Raw genomic sequence first — 26,580 nt, 5'->3', positions numbered from 1 at the left:
CAGGTTCCTGGTTTTCCAGCAAGGTTGTTAGAGTACTTTTGACAGTGAGGTATGAACTATTAACCCTCTGGAACCTTGCACCTTTGTAATCAAGCTGCTCCATTTCTTTCTTAACCCTTGCTGTCAAATCTTGGCATTCCATTTCCTTGGTTGTCAACTCCGTCCTGACATCCACCAGGTCTCTGATGAGAGACTGAGCCTGCTGTCTCTCGGTGTCTCTTTCCTTCGTTGTGAGCTCCAGTTGTGCCCGCAGACTCTCTAACTCCTCTTGCCCATATTTTTGCATGTGTTGAGCCTCCTGTACCAGCCTTTCCTTTTCTTCTAGCACCACGTGCTGGCATCAGAACTGTTTTCCAAATCTTGCAAGGTTTTTCTGTAGTCAAAATCAGCCATAGCTTGCCATAGCTTGACAAGCTTCTTGGTACCCTATTGCTTCAGGAGGGGGTACAGACTCTTTGTGTGCAGGTGATGGAGGAGGAGGTGGTGATTTCGGCGAGGGAGGAGGTGGTGATTTCTCCACTTCTTGTACGTGCCTCTTTTTCGGTGCATCTTCCCTTGGCTGTGAAACAACAAACGCGTCCGTTTTTCTTTTCTTTAAAAGCTTAATTATTCTTCGGCGAGTCAATTCCGCCGCCTGTCGTGCTTCCACATTCATCTCTCTTTGAGCTTTCTTTAATTGCTCTGCTTGGTTCGTATCTTCAGCCACTTCTTTTTTCTTTATTCCTTCAGTGGACTGAGAAGAAACGTCCACTTCTGCAGCCTTTTGTTCCGCAGCTATCCTTTCAGCCCATATTCGAGCTGCCTCTTCTATTCTTGCTTGTATTTCCTTCTCGAACCTTCGTTTTTCTGTTAGCTGTGTTGCAGCAGCCCTTGCCTTTTTGTCAGCCCGCAACTTTGTCCTTCTTTCCTCAATTCTTTGTTGGGCCTCTGCATATACTTTTTGAAGTTAGGACGGCGGCACTGTACTTCTTTCCCTTCTTTTTCTCTCGAGCGGTGTGGTGGTGTCTTCCTCCTCACTTTCTTCAAATTCACATGGTCCTTTGTCTTTTGACCCTTGAGGGTTTCCCTCGTCTTTAGTCTCCATATCTTCTTCATCACTTGATATTTTGTTGGATGCCTTGACCGAGCGCGATGATGTGCGCTAGTGGTCGTCCTTACTGAGTGAACAATCAACTTTTCTTTTTGAATCAAGGCCGCTTGAGAACTGGCCTCCGGCAGATCTTCAATCGTTCCCAAATCTTGGTATGCTATTCTTGTTAGCATTGGCCCTGCGCTCATGTAGCTTTTGTTTTTTGCCGAGCAATTCAAATTTGCTTCGACCAAGCTTTCCAAGATGTAAGAACCATAATCGCATCGGATGGTTCTGTTTTCAGCTATTGCTAGAGCCATGACCACTGCAATGTGCAGGATCGGCTCGGTGTAGCGAGGAGGCTTTTGTACCCTGAAATGTTGAGAGATCAATCTCATTGGTAACTCCAGCTCACCGTATATCATGTCACTGTAATTGTACTTGTTTCCTTTTGCTTTGATAAACGCCTTCTCATTGTCCAGTGACTTGGTCTTTGCCTGCAAGTCGTGTTGCTCTGGAAGGAAGTGCAAAGCTTCGTTGATGATGTCTTTTGTGATATTTACTTTCACCTTTGAACCATCCTTGTTGGTGAGCATCGCTTGCCCATCATACTGTATCGAGCTCATGAGCTCGTGGGCCCTCATGTAGTCTGTTCCCCATGGCTGCAATCTAAAAAAGTGCTCCAAATGAATAGCCCGCACGGCTTCGGTGACCTCCAACCTTCGGTGAAGATTCCATATTTCCCGTGGCATGATGGTCGTCTTTACCATGTCACTATCAGCATCCCTAAACTTCGCAATGAAAAATGTGAGCAAGGATCTGAGCTACTGTTTCATCTGAGATGTGAGCTTTTTTGTTCATAGAGAGCTCATCCACTTCATATGGTGCTGCACTACCTTTCTTGCTTTTGGCGAGGCATTCTGTGAAATCTGGTGTGAAAAGCCGGCACTAATCGTCCGTACGGAGTAGAAATATGGCAGCTCGCTCTAGGTCAAGAAGCTCTCCTCTTCTCTCTCAGAATGGATATTGAACAATGAGCTAGATTTTTGGCCTACCTGACCCATATCTTCCCGAGGTTTTCGTGACATAGGGCTGATTTTCCTTACCTTTGAACTTGAGATAATTTGTATACCACCTGTGGGTCGAACCGTTCGTCATTCTGGCGTCGTATCACCGTTTGATGCGGTTCTAGGGAAATGTGGTCCTGATCATTAAGACTGAAATTTGGCGTCTTTAGATTAGCTTCATATCTTCCATGCTTGATAACCCTATCATGATACTTCGGGGTTTGCTTCCTGAACTTGATTTCGACACTGTGGATGATATATTTTTAATTTTTGAAGTTTTATTGACAAAAATTAAGCGAAATAAATTGAAAATACTTATTAACTGGCAAAAATTAGCCAAAAATTATTATACTCACCCCTAAGCAGATATTTTCATTAGAATCATCCCAATGCTCAAGATTTTGTCATTACAGCTCATTATTATGCTGGTTGGATGATAAAAACGCTAAAAAATACCAGATTTTGATCAAATTTGTTTGAAATTGAACTCTTAAAAAAATGAAAAAACAAAAAACACACGCATTATGTACATATATACACCTTGGACCCCTTAATGGTCCTGACTGCTGCTAGATTCAGCAGTTACTCCCCCCTTCCTAAACTGAGTCGTCCCGGACGAAGGTTGTGTGCGTGTGCATGGGTTTTGAAATCTTTGTCTATGCATGGCCGTGTAATGTGGCCCTATCCTCATGTTTGAGACAATGCATTGGGAAACAAAGTGTTGTGCAAGATGCGGGGATTGAATGTAAGTTTCAGTGGCTTTGGATGGCGAGGCTAGTTGTTTATGGAACAAAAGAGCTTGCAGTGTAATTCCTCTCTCCTTGATTGTTGGTTTTTTTATGGCAACTATTTTTGGAACCCATTTGTATTCAATTTTTTTCATATTTGCAGAGTTTAATGTAGGTTCCTGAATTTTCTTAGGTTTCCATTGCCATTTTGTTAGTTCAGGATTCCTAGGTTGACTTTTTGGTCTCCGTTCGATCTTTGTCGCTGAATTTTTGGTTGTCTCCAGCTTTGGTTGCCACTTCCACTCTGGGTTATCTCCTGAAGGTCTTTGATATGGTGTTGCTGTCATCGGGATTTGTGACTTGGGTAGCCATATCTGTCTTTGTTTTTCCTGCACGACGGTTTTCTTTATCCATACTTTCCAAATAGCCATTTTTGGTGTTTCTGGCTGATGAGCTAATTGCTTTTTGTCGATGGGGATAATCGGCCACGAGTAATCTGTTTTGGCGAATGGAGTCATGTACGTGTTAGAGTTGTGTGTGTACATCAGCGCATATTCTGACCATTCGATAACTGCATTGTACGTTTTCATCCATGGAACTCCCAAACATAGTGATTCTCTAATTCCTTTGTCTTTCATTACGAGAAATTGATGAGGACAACTATTTCCATCAATATTGATTGGTAAGTTTACTATTCCCAATGTTGGCATTTTTGCCCCATTTTCGGCTTGTAAATCTCATGTGGATTGCACTAAGGGTTCATCGGTAAGCATCTTGTAAGTGGAGAAGTTGATCACATTGACTCTTGCCCCTATGTCAATCAATGCTCGTTGATATCTACCATTCGGAAGTCTGACACTGATGCGAATATCGATTCCTATTTCCCATTAGTCTTTGTTGTTGTAATTTCTGTTTCCCCTTTAAAATCTTGATTCTGGCCTCCTCCTATGCTTGAGCTTTTGTCTCATTTTCTTTGTTCTTACGCTCCTTTGCAGCGTGGATTTTGGCAAGCATCTCTGAGGTTAGTGGTAGGTTGAACTTCTTTAATCTGTAGCCACTAATCCAATTAGGCATCTCCTCTCCCTCTAATGTCGCAAGCTTAATGGCAGCGCTAGATGATATGTCATGAATCACATAGGATCCATTGCCTCACTTTTTGAGTTTCCGGGAATGTTGTTTCAGGGTATACATTAAGACGTAATCCCCCGTAGCAAATTCCTTGCTGATAACATGTTGATCAAAGAATGATTTCATGTTTCATTTTTGCGCGTAGATTGATGCAACTGCTCTCAATCTAGTTTCATCCAATTTTTCAAGGATATCTATTTGATTGGATAATTCATGGCCCATCCATTCTAATTCTTTAGCTACCCGAAGTGTGGGGATAAGAAATTCAAGTGGCAAAATCGCTTGAATTCCATAAACCATGTTGAACAGAGTCGTTCCGATTGAGGTTTTGTAAGCTACTCTATATGCCCATAAAGCTGAATGCAACTTTTGATCCCAGTCGCGGCTCTTGATTCACTAATAATTTTCATGAGAATTTTCACCAAAATCTTGTTCGTACTTTTTGCTTGGCCATTAGCTTGTGGATGATAGGCAGCTGACTTCTTATGAATTACCATGAATTCATCCAATAGAAATTCGATCACTTCATTGACGAAGTGAGTCCCTCTATCGCTCACTATCTCTATTGGTAAGCCATACCTGGTGAAAATGTTCTCATACAAAAACCGTGCTGTCGTTTTTGCATCATTTTTGGTTGTTGCTTTTGCTTCAACCCACTTTGTTAGATAACCTGTTGCCACAATAATGTATTGAACGTGCGTTTTATATCCAGGAGGCACAATTGGTCCTACAAAATCTATTCCTCATTTTGCAAACGCTCTTGCCCCCATCATTGGTCTCAAGGGCATGTCATCTCGTGCTCTAGGAATCTTTGTCCTCTGGCAATCATCACATCGTTTCACAAACTCTTCGGCGTCCATGAATAGTGTAGGCCACCATATGGCAGCAACAATAAGAATTGCTTTGGCCATTTTGTCAGCTGAGAAATGTCCTCCAGCTTGTCCGCCATGTGCTTGCTCTAAGATAGGAACGTATTCCTCTTTCGTCGAACACATTCTCAATTGATTGTCTTTTCCCCTCTTGTAAAGATTGTCCTCAATCAATACATAGTTTTCTGCCTTTTTCGTGATCGTTTTGATACGTGATCTACTCATCGTTGTAGAAAGTACTCCGGTGGTGAGTTGTTCTACAATGTAGTTACTCCATCTGGGTGCTACAGATAATTTGAATAGAGTTGCGTGTTCTATCGACTTCTGAAAAGTGCAGATAATACATGATTTGATATGCTTATGAACACTTTGTTGCATTTTCGGCCAATATACACCCATTCTCATCAATCTTTGATACATCTGTGCATGCCCATTGTGAATCCCTGTTGTTTGTACATGAGACTGGTTTAGATACAAGTCCTGTTCACTTGATTCAACACAAAGCCTAAGGATTTGATCCGATCCCTGTTTGTATAGCCTTCAAGCCAGCATTACCAATGATCTAGATGTTGCAATGATAGATGGTTGTCTTGTCAAATTCAATGACCCAATAGTCAACAAAGGAATTACATCTTCGCTCCATCTTGGAACCATTTCTATGTTGAAGAGATATGCATCTGGCAAATCATCATCAACTCCTACAGGGTTTTCTCCATACACCATTCTATATAAATGATCCGCTCTTTGGTGTGTAGTTTCTTTTTTGACTACAACCGTGAAGTCAAACTCAAGCAGTATGATGAACCATCATACAATCCGCCCCGTACTGCAAGGTTTATTTACCAAGTACAGCAGTGCTTGGTGATCAACAAAGAATACAAATTTATTGGAAAATAGGTAATGTCTAAACTTTTTCGCAGCATAGATCATACCCAAACCCTCCCTTTTAGTTGTTGTGTAATTCTTCTCTGCACTGTTTAGTTGTCTACTAGAGTAACTGATTGGAAAACCCATGTTGTTTTCTCTAGGTTGTGCAAGTATACATCCTATAGCATATGCTGATGCATCTACGTGGATGTGGAATATCTTTTCCCAATCCGGAGCCTTCAAAATTGGAGCGGATATCAATCTTTGCTTCAAAGTTTGAAAAGCTTTCTCACACTCATCTGTCCACTCAAATTTAGTTATCAACGCGTAAAGTGGTTTCGCAATTATAGCGTATGAGTAGATAAATCTGCGATAATATCCACAATGGTCCATAAATGCATGTACCTCCTTTACCTTTACTAGTCGTGGTAGATCAACAATTACGCTGATCTTCTCCATGTCTATCGAAATACCATTTTTGGACACTATATGTCCCAATATTTTGCCTTGTCTTACCATGAAGACACATTTCTCCGAATTCAGGCAAATCCGATACAGTCTGCATTTTTTGAACACTTTGGTCAAGTGCTCTATGTGCTCCAATCTTACAAGAGAGTGAACGCACAAGTCATCCATGTAAATTTCTAAGAACTGTCTTAGATATTCTTTAAAAGCATGACCCATCAGCCTCTAAAATGTGGCTGGTACATTCGTTAAGCCAAAAGCCAGTACCCTGAATGTAAAAATGCCCCATTCAATTGTTGCAAAAGCTGTCTTGTGTTGATCCTCTGGCTTTATTGCGAGTTGGTTGTAGCCTGAAAAGCCATCTAAGAAAGTGTAAGTCTCTTTTCCTGTCACTCTTTCTATTACATGATCAGTAATGGGTAGGGGATAGTTGTCCCAAATTGTAGCAGTGTTTACTTTCTTAAGATTGACGCATACTCTCAACTTTTCATTTTTCTTTGGGACCACCACAATCGATGAAACCCAGTCAGTGTGCTCAATTTCGTAAATAAACTCTGCCTCTTTCATATTATCTATCTCCTCCTTGATCTTCCTTGCAAACGTCTCATTGTAAGTATAAGGACGTTGTCTGCTTGGTTTGGCGTCGTTCTTAAGGGGTATCGTGTGTTGACAGATACTTGGATCCACCCCCTTAAGATCTTTGTATAACCATGCAAACACATCTCTATACTGTTTTAGAGTAGCTATCAATAGTGTTTCCTCTTCTTCAGTAAGATCCGTGGAAATATATGCAGGTTTTGGATCTTCTCCTGGCTCCGCTAGATCTATTCGTTTAGCTTTTTCAGAACCGTCGTATGATGTACCAGGTTCCTTCAATTCTCTCATCGGTTGTTGCACTATGACTTTTCTATCTTGTATGGTATACTTCTTATAATGGGATGGCACATCCATCTTGTCAGAATTCTATCCTCATCTGTTTCCATTTCGGTTGTCCATATGTCTTTGAGGGTCTGTTTGAGCTTATTGTACTCTGTTTTGGTCATTCTAGATCTTGTTTCCCTCTCCTTATGTGTCTCAGTCGTTTGCTTTTCGCGTTTGTTCTTCTTGTTGTTTTTCCATGGTTTGGTTTTGATAAACCGGCCAGTGACCTTGTCTTTGACACAATCGTCAGCTTTTACAAGCTTTAGATATCCCATTTTGTCATTGACAAGAGGCATGGGTTTATGATTATTCGCTCTTGATTTCCTTGTTCTCTTTGATCTATACCGCTCTTGTCGACTAGGTTTTTGATTAGGAAACTCGTAAAACCTGTCCGGTCTCGACATATGCTTCCTATCCGTCTCTGATCCACTTGATCTTTTGTCATTAGCATCTATCATTTGGATTTCATCACCCAGTGATGGAAGGTCATCACTTAGTGAGTGTGTGAATCCCTCCTCTGTTCGATTCCTATCGTCCAATAGAGATATCTCATCAAATATTCTTTTACACTCAGTCTCACGTAGTGGTTCTTCTTGTTCCTCGCTATCTGATCCTGACTCAAGGATGACGCTAGCCATTTGCAATGTTACTAGGTCGTATCCTTCATCGTCACAAAATTTTGTAGGCGTGCATTTGTTAACACATACATCCAAGGTTGACAATATTTGAGTCCACCCAAATGGATCAAATAAATATTCAGGGAAAGGTTCTGGGAGATAAGCCCCGTCTTCTACTTACCTTTCCAACACACATTCCTCTTTGATTAAGTCTCCACAATCAGATGCTCCACACATCCAGACATGTGCTTTCATTTGTAACCACACAGGAATTTCTTTTTCATTCTCTGTGGTTGAATCAAATCCTCGCACTAGTGTTTTTGCAACGTCTCTATAGCTGTGATCCTTCATGTTGATTTTCGTTATTAGCTCCTCATGCCTTAGGTAAATTTGATCGTACCCCCAATCTTCTATCATTTTCAGTTGACGCATAAAAGGTTGCCCCAAAATAATGTCAAAGTTGTTCGTTTTTCTGAAATCTACCATGTCAAAGGTGTGCTCATAGTTAATTCCACACGAAGTTACAACTATTTGGTCCAGGACTCCCAATGGTCTCTCTACATACCCATCTGCCAGTTGCAGTTTCATTCTCGTCTTTCTGAGAGCTGGACGGCCCCATTTCTCCCAGATTTTCTTTGTAGCAATCGCAACTCCCACTCCACTGTCTAGGATAGCTATTGTCTTTATATCTTGATATTCGACAGGTAAGGTTGTATTACCTTCCTCACCTTCACAGTAATCTCCGACCTTGTTTATGGGCACAGGTTGGGCTTTGGGTTGTCCTTCCCGTTTGTTTTCTTCTACCGTAGGGTTTGTCTGAAGAGGAATTTTTATTTCTTTATTCTCCAAATGTTTTTCCATGTCTTCCCACAAGTGTGGTCTGACTCTTAAGAGTTCTGACAGTGTGATTGTGCATGTTACAGGTGTCGATAGCATCTCTTGAAGACTTTTTGAGTCAATCATTTGTGGAATAGCTCTTATCTGGGATGGAACTAATCTTATCTCCGATTGTGCCTCGTGTTTACCTATAAATGAAGGCAGGGTTTTCAGAGATTGAGCTTTGCTTTCCATGGAAGCCTTCGTTTCTGCATCTCCATACAGCGATTGTATATCTCCTAGATAAAATTTTTTGTCCATGTTAACCTCAGGAATTGGTGCAAACTGTAACGTTGTGCTTCCATTCTTTCTATTTCTAATGGTTTCCCATAAGTGTTGTGGCCATGGTTCTTCCACTTATGGAGTTGGCATTATAATCATTGACTTAGCATCATCAGTGGTGTTCGGCACCTCTCGGTGATCCAATGACAATATAGTTTTAGGCCTGGGTTCATTTACTTGTTCTGATTCATCGACCTTCAATTTTTCTCGCTCTTTGTGAATCATCACTTCTTGTTCTGGGATTCTAATCGCATTAGGTTCCATCAATGCCTGGGTTGTTTCAATAAGGTGTTTACATATTTCCAAATGCTTTGTTTCCACTTCTGGTTGAAGATAATTCAACCATCTATGCTCTAAGGTTTGGTTTGTTTTTAGCCTTGCTTCATACGCTTGTAATAGAGCATCTAAAGGCTCTAGCACTTTCTCTACTAAGATTGATCCCCCTGAGGATGCTTTCCTCGGTTTGTTGTTGTTCTCAATAGTTTTACTATCTCTCTCTTGTTTTAGTTTCTCTTTCGTTTCATGTAATTCATTTTGCATGGCAATTTGGGTTTTTATCCTTCTTGTTTTCATTATGTCTCGTTTCGCCTTCCAGGATTTTCGCGGTGTTCTCACAGATAAACTCTCCTTTTCTGCGAGTATAGGTAACTCGACCTTTTCTTCCACTGGCTTGTTTTTCTCTAAGTCCTTGGCTTGGGCTCTAGTTACCGCATTGATTTGGATCATGGGTTCGGTTTCTGATCCACTGCTTGCACTTGGTAACACCCCCACAATATTCATAGTTGCTTTTCCCTTGTTGTCCGGATTCCTTGGGCAATCTGGTAGTATGTGATTCACACCACACCCGTCACAAAACCCGAAAATTTTCACTCTTTCGCCTTTGAAAGGACAACTACTCTCCCAATGATCTGTACTTTCAAAGTTATAGCACAGTCCAATTGGTAATTGATTTTGAGGAGCTGGTCCCATAGGTTGTCCCGCCCTATTAGGATATCCTCTTGGTTTGTAGTTCTGGTTCACAATGAACATTAGCATTCTTTCGTCCACCAAATATTGATCCCTCGAAGGTTATGCTACATACATCGGTGGTGCCATACCCTCGTTATTTCCCCACGATTGATAGGCTTCGTCTGCGTACATCTGTGGTTCAGGTTCAATTACGTAAGGCTCATTCGGTTCCTCGTAATAAGAAATTTGAGGTGTATTATTTGTTCCTGGTGATGCTTCGTAAGGTTGAGCATACCTAATCATGGCCCCATTTTCCTGTGGTAATGGAGGTTGTTGACCCAACACAGGTTGAGGTCTGTCTGCTCCTGCTACCATATTCACATTTGGCCCAACTTGATATCTTGGAGGAGGTGGCTGGGGTGGTCCTTCTGGAGGTCCATACGGCCTTTCCCTCACATAGTTTTTGTTGTAAAAACACTCATTCGTGCCATGGTTCGTCCTTTTTTTCTCTATGGCGCACCATTTCAGTAATCGTCCATTCGCAATTGGTGCTTTCGGTTTTTGTGTGCACCACGAAGTCGGGTGATCCCCCCCACATATGTCACATTTCCTCATCTGAGACTGTCTCATCACCGGATTTGATCTCATATGTTGCTGCATTCTCTTCGTTACTTCCTCTATCATTTGGTCAACTACTGTCGGCATCAAAGAAGCCTGAGCATCTTTCTTGGTAGAGGGTTCACTCTTAATAGATGAAGAGCCACTGGTTACTGAATCGGTATCCTCTGACACTTCCCCATATGCTTTGCAGTTATCAACAAGATATAACGCTTCCCTTGTAACCTGTTCAAATGTGCTACAGGCTTTCAAGTGAAGGTCCTTTTTCAAGGTTTAGTTGTTAAGTACTTCAATGAAGAGCACAGACAATCTCTTGTCCTGCGGTAATTCTCTCCTTGGGCACCTCTCAATGTATTGCTTGAATCTCAAGGATGCTTTCTTCACTTTTCCGTTCTCCTTTTGTTTAAAAGCATATATTTGTGATACAGTATTATGCTTTATACCCCGTTTTGAGAATTCTTCCGCGAACTCCTGCAATACATGTTCAATATTCGGACAAGTTTCAGGGTTCAAAGGTTGAAACCATGTTAAGGCCGTCCCTTCCAAGGTCAGCCCGAATCCCTCATATTGAGTATGGAAATCAGTGATCTGCTCTGCTCTTAAGACTTGCTTGAAGAGCAACACATGGGCATATGGATCCCCTGATCTGCTATACTTCTTTGGCATGCACTTGGCTATCTGGGATGGCCTCATCTGTCTATGGTTTGCGACCAATATCGATGCTCCCGTGTCTCGACTTAATCGTTCTCGTACATCATGGATGTCGTGGGTTGCTCTCGTTGGCTCCCCTGCCACGAATCTACTACTAGGAGGCAAATGTGATGGTGTGGCTACAAATGTCGGACCTATTGCGGTATGTATAGAGATAGGAACCGCACTACTCCGATTCGTAGCCATTGACTCTCTGGGATGTAACGTTCCCATGGGGTTTGGCATAGAATACTGAGGTTGACTGAAAGAATCAGCTACATGAGTCCTCTCTCCACCTGTTGCCATCGGGTCTGGCATGACATTTGTAGGTGCCGGTCTCTGTGGTCTTGGAGTGACATAATACTGGTGGAGTGTCCCCCCAAAGTACGTATATCCTTCCAACTCCTTTGTATCGATTGTTGCGTATCGTCTTCCATACTTGTCGTATGCGACGATTTTCGTTTCTGATCCCTCTTTGTAGGTGAAGACATAAAGTCTTTTCCGCTCTGTCAACTCTCCGACGTAGGGTTCCTCGCATCTATAATAGAGATCTTCCTCCCATTATTATACTTGTATAACCCCACGTAGACGTTGTCTGTGTTGACTCTCAAAGTCTCATTTTCTCGCCTTAACCTCGCATTAGGGAAGCTCATTGTTGGTGCTTTCTCCTCAGGTTCCTCATCTACTTTGGCTTTCGTGCCCATCAATCCCCACTTGTCCACAATGTTAGGATTCAGGACTACCAAGTACATGATACCTTCGTCATCTAGGTACCTATATCCGCTATAGCTCACAAGCACTAAGTCCTTGAACTCACTTAGTCTATCTTCTATTTTCACACAGTAGCGGTCCATACCATCTTTGTAGATCTTGGCACCTTGCTTGTTGTCATACTGATACTTGATGAACAATAGCTTCATTGTGGCCGAAGGGTCTGATGGTCCTTCTGCCATGTTTTCTCTTTTGTTTAGGTTTAAATGTCCCAAGTGTTCCGGGAAATACTCGTAAGATCTCTCTGAAGAAGTATCGGAAATACTTCCTTCAAGGATCGGCTCTAACGGTTGTACTATACCTTGGTTTACACTCTCTTCCGTTGATAAAATACTTGCTTGATCCGCTAAATTTCAGTGTTGGTTGTTGATTTGTTTTTCCGATCTCAAAAACATGAAGAAAGTGGAATTTACCGATTGAATCCAAACCTCTTACCTAGAGATGGAGTGATCTTTTGACTCTCACGACTGCATGGATTGTTACTTTATCGATCTCTGCAAATGAATACACTTGATGGCTATGAGATCACTGTATCATTCCAACTATCAGCAGATTCAACAACTTCACAACGACTTCAACACAATTTTGCTTGCAGATTATTGACAGTATGTCCAATTTGGATTTTGACAACTCTTGATATCTTAAATAATCTAGGTCTATGAACAGGTCAAAATTGAGTGAATTCTAGCACTTAGGTACACCGATCGAGATCGTAGTACAGTGCCCAAATTTGATGAAACTTCACCAGCTTGATCACTAGGCTATTTTAAGGCTACCCACCAAATAGTTTTGTATTCAAAACCCAAAAAGTCAAGCTTTTACGAGTTCTTGGTTGGAAGTGTCTGTTTTTCCAAATCTGTCAGTTTGACTTGATTTTGGTGTTTGTTTTGGGATATGAAAGCTATCTGGGGTTGTCCTGTGTATAGGATCTCCCTCTGTATAGTCTATACGCAATTTGATGTATATGATCCTGATGAAAGTCAATTTCTATGTCAGTATATCAATTTCCGACTTGGATCAATACTCAGATGGTTTGACAGGTACTTTGAGGTTTTTGGCTCTTGGTCCTGTATACTTTTATGTTTATATACACTTGAGGATCCCACAGATGCAATCTGGTCAAAATATGGCACTTAGGTACACCGATCGCTATCGTAGTACACTACCCAAATTAGACCAATTTTGGTGTGCTTGTTGGCAAAGGTGTTTTGAGGCTATTTCCCAATTCACTTAGCATTTGGATCACTAAAAGCCAAGATTTTGCACTTTTGGGGTTTGTTAGGCTAGTTTTGCCCAAGTAGCTTGATTTTTGATGTTTCTGGGTGTGGTTGCTTTAGACAAACTTGTTTAGAATCTTATCAGGAAGGCACACAACAATTCTTGTCCCAATTCTGGCACAGAGGTATATCGATCGCGATCGTAGTACATGAGCCAAATCTGATGAAATTTAGTTGGCTCCCTCTGACAAGTGTTTTACAATGTTTTGTGCTACCACTTGGTGATTTGAATCAATATCAACCCTGTTTGGTCAAATTTTCTAAATTTCAGAGTCTTATGGCCTTTTTGCCAAAGTTATGGTTTCCTGGTTTCTCGACTCTATCTTTTGCCCCAAATCTGAATGGAATGCAAGTTACTTAACCTACTCCTAAGTACAGAAACGAAAGAACATAAAGAAATGAATCAAACAAAACAAACAAGACGGATTTCGGGTGAGATTTCAGTACTCCTCAAATTAGAGAAATTGAAGAGCAAAAATGCTTTGAACACTCTCACTCAGAGCTCCCTAAATCTCCTAAGAGAGGATCTAGTCAGTCCACTAACTCTAGGCTTCACTAAGCTCTAAACCCCTATCTAGCAGCCTAACTAAGGTGTAAGGTGGATTTGTGGATTGATCTTCTTTTAAGGAAGCTAACTGAGCACTCGGTCACTCATCACCTAAGGTGCATTCCCTGGCAGCGGCGCCAATGTTTGAGGGTCGCCGTGACGGACGTCCATAGCATAGCTCTCACGCATCAACATAAAATATCAATACAAGGAAAGCGACCAGGATGAGGCATGGAAACTCACTAGGGTGTCATTCCTAATGAAGTGAACTCGATGAGATGTGACTACAAACTCTGCAAGAAAATCATACGCACTAAAGCCAAGTAATCTGCCTATGTCCTTCTACACAGCTCTACAGTCATCATGCCCGTTTACCAAGCAAATCATATCGGATTTTCACGAAACTTGAAGGGGAGCTACAGGGGACTATTTAGAATATATCCTATCAATGTCACAGCACTCTGGAGAGGTACATAGATCGCGATCGTTCATCCCAAAGTCAGCAAAAACAGTGAACAGATGATCCCAAAGGTCGTTTTAGGGTCTTTGAAGCCTCTCTTAGGGTCAAAACAACATAAAATACGCATTTAAACACTCAAAACAACAATTTAAGGTCTCAAACGTGTAGTTGAACACCTACACCGAATCTTAAATGCTTACACTTGAATGGAAGAGCAAAGTAAGAGGAACACAATGCAATAAGCGAATCTGAATTCGGATTACCGTAGCCACAGTAGCGAAGATTACAAGTTGGAGCAACAGGAACCTCTCAAAAGGTATGCTGTCTTGTCAAAACTTGTGATAAAAGAGGATTATGTTCAAACTTACAAAACTGACCTTTATAGTTTAGGTCTTTACAAATGGCTTGTCCGGCCAAAAAGTCCTAAACTTCTAACTGGATCTCCACTATGCAAATGCTCTCGGAAAAATAATCAAAAATTTCTTTACAAGTTCTCGACTTAGAGAAGATCTTTTACAAAAGGATGAGATTTTCGCAAAAATGTAGATTCCCTGAAAAATGTGACTCTTTCTCTGGAGACCATTGCTTCGTCCACCAAACAAGAGTCATTAGAAATCAAGCTCTCTAGAAGACTATTGGGCGGTCTCCCAAGGGGTCTAATGAGCATTTAGTAGCCCAATGGCTTGCCTGATTCCTATTGGCAAGAAGACTAAGGGGTCCAATGAGAGATTAATTGAATTATTTAAATATCTAAAGCTCTCATAAAAGGGGAAAGGGGAACACATGCCACAAGGCTATCACTTATGCTTCTTAATTGTCATTGGCTAAGCTTTGTAGGGTCCAAAAGGATGCTAGCATGTGCAATTAGCAAGAGGGGTCGATCAAGAGAGAGAGGGGGCTGATTTTTGCAAGACATTATCACACACACACTCACACAATGTCATGTGTGGAGTAAAGAAGACCATCTCCTTCTCAAGCTTTAATGGAAAGCTCATCATCTACTCCAAGCTTGTGAGAAGGGAGGCCTACACCAACAACTCTTGGCTTTGTGATACAAATCCAAGCAAGAGCCAAATGCATGCTCATCGCCTCTACCATGCTAATCACTAAGCTATGCTAAGCTATTATGAGTGATTATGTGAGGAGACATACTTCTTTCTCGTCAGAATACTCCTTCTTCCTCTCGGTCTACTCTCATACCCGCTAGCTCTCACCATCTTCAAAGGTGTGTCAGGTCTTGGGTCTGAGACCGTGAGGGAATTGGTGTTGTGTTTTACAAGTGTGAGCTTGGTGCTTGAAGCTTCCATCTTCATTGCACCAGCAACTTATTGAAGGAACACAAAGTATTGTATTGTAAAATGTCTCCCTTGATGGGGGAAACCTATAATACAAAGCCTTTTGGAGGGGGGACCGCCGGCTCCATGTAAATCCGGTCCTCAATTGTTGTCAATAGCTTAATTTCTCTCTCTTTTTGAAGTATTGTTCATGCCTATCTACTAGGTGTTATGCTTTTGTTGCTCTCTCCATCCAAGCACTCTTGCTATGCTCATTAGGAATCTATTCTAATGAAATGCTTACTACGTCTATGGTATTTTCCGCTACACACAAGTTACTTGGCCATTAAATGTTACATTAAATAAGACCTCAAACAAGATAAGACATTTGAACAATAAACCAAATAAAAATAAAAACCAATAGACAACCAACATGTGTACAAAATGGCAGTCTGATACAATTTGCATAAGTAAGAATATGTCACACAAATTTTTCCATAGAAAAGGAAACCATTATCTACATACCTTCTTTCTAGATATCTGAAAAAAAAGTTGTAGGTAAATATATCTCCTCATTGTGTAAGTCCTGCCTCACTTGGTACAATGAGTACTTGGTCCTTATCTTCAATGTGCCAAGCATTCATTGCGCATCCATACATCAATTTCATGGATGGGGTTATCATTGAAATCATCCATGGTTTGATCTAAAGGAACCAAGTCCTCCCCCCCCACCACATGATGCCATTGACTATAAATAAATGAAATAATGAAGTTCTGGGTATGGATCATTTATTTATAGGTAATGGAGCCAGATTGCACTTTGCAAAGGACCCCATTCACACTATTTTTTGATTCCAAACTTCAACCAAAATTCTAACACATCTTCACTGTCTAAGCACTTAACCAACCTTTGCAAAGAAATCCACAAAGACAATGATGCTATAAAAAATGAAGCTCTGCTTTGCTTGCTTGCAATGTTCCTTTAAAAATTTTGGATCTCATACAAGATCTTGCACCTATAGCTTTCACTTGTTATTGAGCTTGGCAATGGCCACTCTCCACTTTTGTAACTAAGCAATGCAACCTTGGTGGCAGTGTCACAATCCTTCATACAAAGAACCATGTATTCTCCCTTTGTAAATCTCTTCACCAATGGATCCATGCCAGACATCTAAAATATCTATGACACACTACACCGATTGCCATTCCTCTATGCTTGAAGGATACAAGTCTGTAATGAGCATAGTAGAGAATCACAAACAAAAATTATAACAATCATGTAGAGAACCACAAAAATAATAGAGAAACACAAACCAAAATTATAACAATCGAGTACATAAGAATATCTATTGGGTACATCGGAACAACAAACAAGAAGAGAGATATGAAACTCTTACAGCTAGCTCTATGTAGAGGAAGATTTGAGCTTTCGGGTTGTAGGTGAAGCTCCTTGTGCATGAAACATGCTACACCAAAACCTCTTTCACTATCTTCTTAGCTCCAACAAGTCGGAAGTCTTTCACTCTTCCTTTCTAGCATGACAAGAATGGGTTTTGGGATGAGGCTTTTATTATCGTGCTTTGTTGCATTATAAATTAACTACCCTTGGTTATAGATAATGGGATCCATTGTCTGTGCTCAGCTAATGTGGCATAAGTGGTGATGGATTCAATGGATGTGCTAGGTTGTTTGGATCAACTGGACTCCATGGCTTAAGGAGATTAGGATGCATAGTAAATGAAGGTGAAGAGAAGACAACAGGAAGAGGAGGTGAAATGAAGAGGGGTGGGGAAGGGGGGAAAAGAAGACCATGAGAAGATTCAAAAAAATATTTTGGGTTAGTGAAAGAGACTTTTTTCAGGTAAAAGTACCATGTATTTGAAAGTTACCTCAAATTGTGGCTAAAAAAATATTCATTTTAGAAAATCAAATACAATTTTCAAAGAGAAGATTCTGTAATGGAAGTCCTCCCCTCATTGGTTTAGAGCACTCTCTATCCGTTAAAAGGGAAAAAAGAGACCTCAAACTTACCCTAATGACTCTTGGATAGAGGTGGCCTTCCTAATTGATACCACACTCCATAGGATAGAAAATTTTAGTGAGCTCATAATAATGCATTATATAACACTTTCGCAAAGGAGTTGTTTAACATAAGTGGGTATAGTAGAGGTAGGTTAGAGTTGATTGAATTATCATATGTTTCAACATAAAGGGAGTTTCTACAAAAAACATACAGAAAAAAAAAGGGCTACCACAATTGCAACAGAAACTAAAAGACAAAATTGGGAGCTACACGAGAGATGGAGCCAATTAAAGTTGTAAAATTTACATCATACTCTCAAGGAGAGAATTTGTAATTTTTTCTCTTTACAAAAGAATATGAGTATGTAATGTTTTCTCTTAGCAAAATGCTCTCAAGTAGAGAGTATGTAAAGTTTTCTCTTTACAAAATGCTCTCAAGTAGAGAGTGTGTAATGTTCTCGATTAGAGAGTATGTCAAGTAGAATATATACTCGACATGCATGTAGACCTAACTGAACCATCCTTTGAAAACTTCAAACAATGCATTTTACCCAAAATAAATCCTTCACGAACATGTTTGACAGGTGCTTCAAGAGGCGGCAAAGAAGCAACCATATCAGATTTTTGCAAACGCAACAAACTGGTAAAATTTAGATACCCAAAACATGCATGCCAAAGTTTTGCATCCGAAATTAGCCTTAGAATCCACAACTGCATTTCCAAAATTTTACGCACACTTGTCATACAAAGTGAGCTTATACAGCCCATGACATAAAATGCTTGATACAACAACCTCGCCAAAATTGAGATCGTGAATTGTATTGTAAGGACACGGGTCCTACGGGCAATGCCACCGGCACGGCCGAATAGTGTGTATGCTAGGGGAAGGCTATAAGATTTCGTGGAGACTAGCACACGCATTAACACCGCCCTTTCATTGTGTTAACCCTCACACACATTCCTATCACCTACGACGGACACTGTATTATTTATTTGGTAGAGTCAGGTATTGGGCTTGTCGGTCCAATAGGAGAATGGTAAGAGTGATCGCCGATGAGAGGCGCACTCTAACTGGAACATTCAAGGGATTAGTTGGCTAAGCATGGGCGCCCAAGTGTGAATGGGGCGAGCTCATATAAAAGTCAAATAAACCTAAAATTCACTCATTCTCCCATTTGTGCAATTGAAGAGTGCTCTTGCTCCATCTCCATCTTCTTCTTCTTCATCTCCTTGTGTGTGTGTGTATGCGTGAGAGAAAGAGAGAGAGAGAGAGAGAGTGTGTGTGTGTGTGTGTGTGTGCGATCGAGCATTGCAGCGACACGACGGCGGCAAGGCGGTTGAGCGCGGCGTAGTGGCGTCTCCTTCTTTTCGCAGCGAGGAATCCTCCACGACAGCAAGCGTAGAGCGGTGAGTGACACACCATCACCATCTTTGAGATTACTAGTTTAGGCTAGTTGCGTGCTTGGAGCCATTTGTGGCTCGCACACAGTGTATCGGTAAGTTCCTTGCATTGACACGTGCGACAGACGCACGCATTTTTGGTGCCGCTGCCGGGAAATGCCATACACTAAGCTTGAGCAGCACTCTGTGCTTCTTTGTGGTGCAATTTCAATGGTAGGAAAGGTAGGGAAGGAAGGTGTGTGTGTTGAGAAGAAGGATTTTGTTTTGCTACTGTGTATTTCTTTGTTAATGAGGTTTTGAAAGGTACTGTGTTTTCTCTATGATCAGGTGTTAGTATTAAGGTTGTTAGTTCTGTGTAATGTAAAGTATAGTAAGTAGGAAGTAGATCTGTTAGAGCTAATGAAGTGTTACTGTGTAACAGTAGGTGTATTAGTTGTAAGTAGGTAGGTAGAGTGTGTGCTCGCGCGCAGGTCGCCGCGACCTTATCTCAAATAAAAAATAAAAATTCAGGTAGGACCGGGATTGGGAATATCTCCCAGACCGCAGCCCAAGCTCACGCTCAGGCTCAGGCCTCAATCGCCCTTTAAAATTACGTATTTTAGTTCACACGTAGCTAAAAATCGACTTTTTTGAGGACCAACGAAGCTTCAGGTGACCGAACGTTGTGGTGTAAAGCACACCATGACCCTCTGAGTGATACGCTTGTTTTGATCTATCACACACTTTAATCAAAAACCGATCATTAAAAAACATAAAAAAACGAGTGAAAACGGACGCCTAAATAAGTAAGCGGTTAACCTTCGAGGTTATTCGCCGACGATTGTAGGGTGCCAAAGGCACATGCATCTGCGCTCTGGTCGTGTGCTAGAGACCGAATAACTAGAGAGAATTTCGACTTACGCGAGTTCTCAATATCCACCTACCTTAAGTTTCACGCCCTCGACGGGGACCCAAGGTTGTACAAACCAAGACCCAAACATAGCGGCTAGTGACTCTTCCTCTGACTACAACATCATGGAGGGTTTCCCAATGCCTAATCCCGATAGCTCAAGCCAAGGCATGCATGCCATGGACCCGCGGTCCGAGCCGAGCGTGCTTAGCCGCTTGAAGGAAACCTTTAGTAGAGCCACTCGCTCCGAACATGGAGCTAATGATGTAAATGAGGGGGGTGGGGAAGTAAATTCTCCATTCATGACCAACGTAGATCCTATGCCCTTAGAGAATGTGCACGTGAATACTTCATTCACTGTACCTCCTGACTCTTTAGAGATATTCCCCTCCGAGGTCATATTACCCAATGGTAGAAGCCTTGCCGAAGTGCAAGAGGTTGAGCGGTATATCCTTGCAGCGTGGGAAAAGGAAATTGAGAGCTTACAGAAGGCGGAGCAACGAAGAGAGTTAAAATCGAAAGCTCCTATGTCAATATCCTTTCTAGGAGAGCAATCGAGTGCTCCTGACTTAGCAACCGCTAAGGGCCAACCCCTAGAAAGCAACATTGCATCTAGCTCAAAGGACACCCCTAGCACCTCAATCCTAGATGAAGCATTCTTAAATGAGAACTAGGAGTATGAACTACAAACAAAAACTTTAACCGACCTATACACAGGTCACACCTATCATGTGGGTTGGTTAGATGTCCTACAATCCACAATGGGTGCTACTAGTGTGGAGGATCAACAACAAAGAGTTTGTGAGGTCATCCATAGTGTCATTGAGTTAGAGAGGCAGAACAAGGGGATCAACATGCCTTCAATGGGTCTCATGAGATTCTTGGATATAGGAAAGGCTAAACAACCAACCTTATCACAAATGGAGACTCCCTCGGTAAGTCCGATGGATCCTCCATATGTTGTTTTTCCATGGGTCTCAGTGCAATCTGATCCCACAAGTGATATCTTTGTCTTTCCAAGTCTAGCTCATCTTTCTCTTGATGATACCACGGCTACCATGCCTACTCCAATGATGGGCATGCCAAGAAACACGCCATGGACCTCATTTGTTAGTAAAGCACCGCTACATGGTAGCACAATGCCTGCAATAGTACCTACAAGTGTGTACCAATCGTATACACCCATGGGTCCTTGTACTCATGTAGTTCCTACCTCTCCCTGTCAGGACAAGGGTCCTACGGGGCAAGGCCCAACCTAGGGGGTCAGGGACCTAGGCCAAGGGCCTGGACTGGATCAGTGTGGACTGGGGATCCTGGGTGTTGCCTTTGCAATTCAAGCCCTTGGATTAGAATCTACGTAGTCAAACCCCTTGGTAAGACTCTTTGTAGAAACTGCTCAAATAGCAGATAACGGTAACCAACATAGTAAATCATGTACAGAATGATTGGAATCAACTTGAAAAGTGTGTTCGTCCACTATCGCGTTTGGTAGATTGCGGATTCTTTCCTTGAAAGTATAACTGGGAGAGATCAATTCTGATCCTCAATGCAGATCAAACTGTGATCCTTAATGCCTATGGGGTGATATAGCAATCACCCGCCGGGTCTTACCCCAAAACAATATGTCCATAGACACGTCGTAGTGCTATAGAGAGAGGAGGAAATCCACACAAGTGAACTACCGAGCTCTTATGGACAGCCATGCTGTCGCAACTGATTGCTGCATCGATACTTCCTTGTGGAGCTCAGTTGCTGTGAGTTGAAGAGTATAAAAAACTCAACTTGAGTGTCGCACTGAAAACATGTAGTGGAAGAAACGACACCCTAGACATTCGTAGTGACGAGACTCTTGCTTGTCCAGTAATGTCGATGTGTACTTCCCTGGGTAGATCTGGTTGATCTTGAAAAGAATTATCCGAAGAATGCCAATAGTTAGGTCTTACCCTTGGCCTAACTGTGGCTCTTAGCCAGTGTGGCTCATAGCCATTATGCAAACTAGTGTTCAACGGACGAACTGATGAAGACTAATTTGAATAGCATCTTAGCCACGTGTTAGTTGAGAGTTAGAGCACCTTGGCTCAGGCTGACTTACGGCCAAAACATGTATCAAAAGATTCTGAAAAAGTTTTCATTATTCTTGAGAGAAATAAGAAAAGAAAGAGAAGAAGAGCATGCTGGGCTGAGGAACTTTCCTTAAATTTCTAGAGTGTGTGCCCAGAATGTGTGGTCTTAGGCATCTTATGCCTGATTTGCAGCTTATCCTATAAGCATGCAACAATCTGACTGTATGACGCTCGCATCACGAGAGGTAACACAAGCCACATCTTGGTCATCTACCGTGTATGGGTCGTGACTGTATGGGGATGACTTGAATAGGGCACCTTGCCAATGAATCTAGTAGAAAATTTAGGTTCTTTTTAGTGGTGTTGTGCATTGACAGCAACCAAAAATTTAAACAATCCAGAACTTAATTTTTCCGGGACAAATTGTCTGGTGTGATAGCGGAAGCATAATCTCTGAAGTGATGGAATTCGTGCCACCTGGTTAGCATGCCTTGCATACATATTTTTATGCCCTTGGCGAGAGTGATAGCCTCAAACGTTAGAGCCAAAACCATTAGTACCTTGCACAATCTGAACGGGTAGGGATTCTATGAGGTGAGATGCCCTAATTTGCCAATTTTTTCAAGCTTGTGTGCCCTTGCTCGTGATTCCAAGTACCTTGGCACCAGGGAGAAGCCTTGCTTTATGTAAAATTGTCAAAGCACTTTGCTTTACACAACCGACAATATTTTCCAACTGAAATGTGTAAACATGGAAAAATCAACAAAACTGGATATGGTCTAACCTGGTCATCTTGCTGTAACCAGGTGGCTGGAGATGTCGAAAGAAAAACTCGCTCCAATGTAGATGATAACCCACTCTGGTCCACGAGAGAAAGCTGATAGCCAATGGATGTGGCTGCAGATATCATAACAGAAAGAACCGATCATGTGTGCTTGCCCATTAAGGTGGTTTCACAGCAGTTACATCGCAACAAATCTGTACTGAGTACCCAAAAATTTATGGCCATTGAAATTGTTCCTAATACGGTGTGCTCCAAATGATCTAATAAACGGATGCGACCAGCACGTAGTGACTTCATCGCAACACATCATTAAGAATTAGGCACCAGTGTCAGTCCCAAAGACTCATATTCACCACATGTGGAATATGTCTCAAAGAAGGATAGCCGAAAAAGCGACATCCATCAAGTACAAGATGTACTTTTTTGTGGAGGAACTGCAAAACATTCTGCAACAAGAGTGAGAGGGACCCTCATTATCTTGCTCCACAGTTGGCTAAACCTAACTCCTTGAGTTCCTAGACAATGTTGTATCCCATGTGACAACATGTGCCAAATTGAACCCTACAAGTAGGTTCGTAACAGCATAAGGCTGAAAGATAGATTGGACACTTGGCCCAAAATACTTTGTGTCGACATGCCCTTGGCATGGCTCTGTAACATTCAAGCGTACTTATACATCTTGAAAAACCAAGCAAAGCATACTAAAAATGGAATAAAACCAAATCAATAGATGCGTACCTGGAGATTTGAACGTAATGTTCACTTACCTGTATTAAAATAGAGAGGAGCATGTCCCCTAGCTGAAAAAACAGACAGCATTGCACACTAGGTGTTATGGGCCCTAGTGTTTAACACTGATTTATTTGGAGCAGCATGCCAATTCATGGACTTTTATTCTCTCTGCACCTTTTTGCACTGCATGTGCAATCTCTTCTACAGATTTATTATGAGTTTACACCCTGCCATACAAGGCGCTGGCTCAGAATGGGTGTCTATGGTTGGATGGTCTAAACTCTAGGAGCTTACTCCAGTCCACCCGCTTTTCAACCTAGTTGGTTGTCTTCACTCCATATAAAATGTATGGTTGGATACTCAATGAGTGAGTCCTAGTTTACCGATGGTCAAGGAAGACTGTCTGTAAGTGGTTGGGGAACAACACCTCACTCTTACTACTGCTATTCATCTCGTGTTGGATGGGCAACTTACAAATATTTCTTTCGCTAAAGGATCTGCTAAGAGCATACGTTAGCACAACGCATTTCTGAATAGATGATTTTCTCCCTATTCTAGAATTTTCTTAAGTACGGTTTTCAACTTTAAACACCTGCATACGTCAAGGACTTACCAGGTGTGCTGACAAAGTATGTTGGCAAGTAACCTTCATTAGGGATGAACATGTAGTTCTTTGTGTCCCAAACTATTCAGAATTCTAACAAGAGGACACTCCCTATCTATGAACTTTTCAAGATACTCACGCAAGTAGGAAATCTGGCTCACAACTGCATGGAAAGTTATGCCAAGGTTTCCTTGCATTATTCCAGTACCTTCAGAAGATCTGAAAACTGGTTATGCTTTTGGACAACTCTTAGTTGTGGTTACTCCTTTACGGTACTCAAGTGAGTTATAAATGGAGTTACCATTTAGACCCAAGTGGTTGCAAAAGGACAACAATGTTGAAAATCACAATGTTGCTCTTGGTTTCATTGAACCTCCTCACTGCACCAATTATCGATCATACAGCCAATTGGCTCACGTATGGGACGTCAATAAAGAAAACATCAGTATCCTTAAGAAGATATTACTACTTGTGTTTTCGAGGACGAAAACTCTTCCTTAAGGGGGGAGTAATGTCAGGACAAGGGTCCTACGAGGCAAGGCCCAACCTAGGGGGTCAGGGACCTAGGCCAAGGGCCTGGACTGGACCAGTGTGGACTGGGGATCTGCTTAGGGCAAGAGCTACGAGCTAGGCCAATATAAAGGGCGGTAGGGAGAAGGATCCCATGTCTTAGTTCCCTAGGCCTTACACTCCCATTGTTTCAACAACCTATGCTTCACAACCACAGCACCCAAGTTCTTATTTCCATGGGACTATACCGGCTAGCATTAGAATTCACATTCATCATCTGCTATGCCTAGGGCCACACATACGAACTTTGGGCCGCCACATGGCACAACCCTGTACCAAACGTGGAACCCAAGGGCTTTCTATGCGCCAAGCCCAATGCCAATACCTACACTACATGTATTCTCTGGAGCGCCTTCACCCACGGTGCCTACTCACTTAGGTGACTTGGCAACATTTGCTCAAGCTATTGTTCGATCTATTGCTGAGAATATGCGTAACACGCCTGATAGAGAGCCTAGAAGTAAGGCAGTACAAATAGCCAAGCTCACACAAAAATTTAGTGGAGACGGGGATGTGGGAAATCATATTGAAGTGTTTGAACAAATATGTGATTCTCTAGGAGAACACAATGACCTGCATAAGAGTAATGATTTAAGCCTAACCTTAAGTGGAAAGGCAGGGGATTGGTATAGAACCCTAAGGGTAGAAGAAAAAAAGATTTAACCTATTCTTAGGAGATTGTTCTTGAAAGAATACATACGAGAGGGAGTGCTTTGGGGTGTAGCCTCTCAGCTCCAAAAAGCCCAACGAGAGGAAGGAGAGTCGGTGAGAGACTTTATTAGTTGCTTGAAGCATTTGAATTCTCATTGTAATCCAAATGAGTGCTTCAATAATAATCAATTGCTTGATAGATTCATTAGGGAATTACGACATGAGGATATCTACAATGGCCGAGTCATTAGAGGAGTCACCACTTTATTGTTAAACCTATTGGGATGCTAGAAGATCTCAAGATCAAGGTCTTTGGACATAAAATAAGAGTTACCTTCATTGTTATGGATTTCTCCAAGCACACTATGGCATTTGAGATGATCTTAGGACGTCCTTTCATGAGGGAAGCAAAAATGGTGCATGACTGGTGTAAAAACCATGTCTACTTGCAGTTCCAAGATTCTGTCATTCGAGTGGATCTTGTAACTGGTCGAGCACATACCCTAGGAAACAGGTTTACAATTGATCATAGATCTGACACCACAATTCACTCAGCCCCGTTGGAGTATTTTTACACGTGTAAAGCGGACACTGATGTTGGGGAAGATTCTCCTTATATGGATGTACTACCTGGGATGACTGAGTCGGACAATGTGGATTGGGCCCACCTAGCAGCAACCATAGACACTTGGGGAAATAGGGGGACGACCTGGGTAACTCCTGAGGGGGATGAAATGCCACCACTCGTACCCTTAAATATGCTAGAAGCAATGCATATATCTTCTGACAAGGCTCATCCTAATATAAAGAGAAAACATACAAGTGGGTCCCTAAAGCTTCTTTAGCGACCATAGCTAGTGCTAAAAAACAGAAGCCTTGTAAGAGACGTCTCATTCGCCCCAAGAAATGTAAAGAAATGTTGCACTGGATTCCTAAAAAACTATTGGAACCCCAAGGCTGCTATAAAGGAAATTATCAAATCTGGGTGCCAAAAGGTAAATTGTGCTCTTACTTGTCATCGAGCCCATGTGAGCTCAATCCTGTGGCTCCAAAACAAATTGAAGATTGCAGAAAGGAAAAAATCACGGAATTCTACACACTTGCTCCAGAGCTAGTTTGGGTACCAAAGAAAGAACGATTTGTTCCACCTATCTCAGGAACAGCGAACTGAAATGAAGCTTCTAGCTCTTTGTGTTGTTCCTATACGGAAATAGAAGCTTCAACACAACCTCCACCTACCATTGTACATATCCATACAAGCAAAAAAGAGTTTGCACCTCCCGTTAAGTTCACCACCTACAACAATGTTGCAAATAAAATCATGGGAAAGTGCTTTACCACCCTTGCAACTACCCATAGGGCGGTCGAAAACTATTGGTTAAAGCCTTCA

The sequence above is a fragment of the Adiantum capillus-veneris genome, chromosome 1, assembly GCF_014529385.1.
Source record: "Adiantum capillus-veneris isolate H3 chromosome 1, ASM1452938v2, whole genome shotgun sequence".
In the NCBI taxonomy this organism is placed as follows: Eukaryota; Viridiplantae; Streptophyta; class Polypodiopsida; order Polypodiales; family Pteridaceae; genus Adiantum; species Adiantum capillus-veneris.
This window is presented reverse-complemented; position numbering follows the sequence as displayed.